Source organism: Panthera onca, chromosome X (genome assembly GCF_046562875.1).
Source record: "Panthera onca isolate mPanOnc1 chromosome X, mPanOnc1 haplotype 2, whole genome shotgun sequence".
Classification (NCBI taxonomy): Eukaryota; Metazoa; Chordata; class Mammalia; order Carnivora; family Felidae; genus Panthera; species Panthera onca.
The window spans coordinates 60,609,023-60,610,934 of NC_138357.1; the positions used below are offsets into that span (position 1 = coordinate 60,609,023).

At 37.6% G+C, this 1,912-nt stretch overlaps 1 pseudogene; it reads left to right on the forward strand.

The window, feature by feature from the left end:
• The first annotated feature begins 1,210 nt into the window (after positions 1-1,210).
• On the forward strand, positions 1,211-1,525 carry LOC145713761 (non-histone chromosomal protein HMG-14 pseudogene; annotated as a pseudogene).
• The last annotated feature ends 387 nt before the right edge of the window (positions 1,526-1,912 follow it).

The following is a 1,912-nucleotide window of genomic DNA, read 5'->3' on the forward strand; positions in this document are numbered from 1 at the left end:
ATAGAATGGTAAAAATAAAGTATTTTCAATGAAAAGATGTTGGGAAAACAGTCCAACTACATATATGTAATTGGATGGAAGTAGAATGGAATTTGATTACTTTCTAACACCATACACAAAAATAAATTCAAGATGGATTAAAGACCTAAATGTGACACCCAAAACTATAGAAATTCTAAAAATGAATACAAGCAGTAGTTTCTTTGACATTAGCCATGGCAACATTTTTTAAGATATGTTTCCTAAGACAAGAGAAACAAAAGCAAAATTAAATTATTGGAACTATATCAAAATAAAAAGCTTTTCACAGCAAAGGAAACCATCAACAAAACAAAAAGACAAGTTACTGAATGGGAGAAGGTATGTGCAAATGATATATCCAATAAGGGGTCAGTATCCAAAATATATAAAGAACTTATGCAATGCAACACCACAAACTTAATCTGATTAAAACCTGGGAAGAAATTCTGAATAGATCTTTTCCCAAAGAAGACATACAGATGGGTAACTGACACATGAAATGATTGTCAACATCAGTCATCCTCATCAGGGAAGGGCAAGTCAAAACCACACAGAGGGGCGCCTGGGGGGTCTCAGTTGGTTAAGTGTCCAACTTTCGCTCTGGTCGTGATCTCTCAGTTTGTGAGTTTGAGCCCCGCATCAGGCTCTCTGCTGTCAGCACAGACCTTGCTTCAGATCCTCTGTCTCCCTCTCTCTCTGCCCCTCCCCTGTGTGTTCTCTCTCTCTCTCTCTCTCTCTCTAAAAAAAATAAACATTTAGAAAACACAATGAGATATCACCTCATGTGAGTTAGAATGGCTAAAGTGAAAATGACAAGAAATAACAAGTGTTGGTTTGGATGTGGAGAAAAAAGAACCCTTGTGCACTGTTGGTGGGAATGCAAATTGGTAGAGTCATTGTGGAAAACAGTATAAAGATTCCTCAAAAATTAAAACTAAAAATACTGTATATTCCAATAATTCCACTATTGGGTATTTGCCAAAAAGAACTCACGAAAAGTTAATTCTAAAAGATACATGTAACTCTATGTTTATTGTAGCATTACTTATAATAGTCATGATATGGAAACAAGTTAAGTGTCCATCCATAGTTGAAAGGGTAAAAGAAAAGCAGTATAGAGCCCAACTTCATGAAGGCTCTCAGCACCCCGTTGACCCTCAGGCACCCAGCACACACCAGCCACTTTGCCATGATACCTAAAAGAAAGTTCATCTCCACTGAGGGGGTGGCAAAGGAGGAGCCCAAGACGAGAGTGGGGACGTTGTGAGACAAACCCGTCTCCTGAAAAGTGGAAACAAAGCCAAAACAAGTGGCAGGAAGGGATAAATCTTCAGACAAAGAAGGTGGAAACAAAGTGGAAAGGGGGACCAAAGGGAGAACAGGTTGAAGTGGCTAACCAAGAAATAAAAGAAGACTTACATGCAGAAAATGGAGAAACTAAAAATGAGGCGAGTCCAGCCTCTGATGAAGCAGGAGAGAAAGAAGCCAAGTTTGATTAATATCATATACCATGTCTTATCAGTGCTCCCTGTCTCCTTTCTCGTACAATCCAGAGGAATATTTTTTTCAACTATTTTGTAAATGCAAGTTTTTTAGTAGCTCTATAAACATTTTTAAGAAGGAAGGAATCTCATTCATACTACTTTTTAAGTGTAAATGTTTTTTTTTTTTAAGAAGTGAAATAATTGTATGGTTGTTTACTTTTTGGTACAACAAGAAAATAGCAGTATAGTGAATATGGGAGGCTTTGATTATCTTGGCTGTCAGCTGAACATTCCATACATGGGATAGGTTTTTTTAAAAGGTTTATTTATTTATTTTTGACAGAGACAGAGAGAGCATGAACAGCAGAGTGGCAGATCCACACTGTCAGCACAGAGCCAGATGTGGG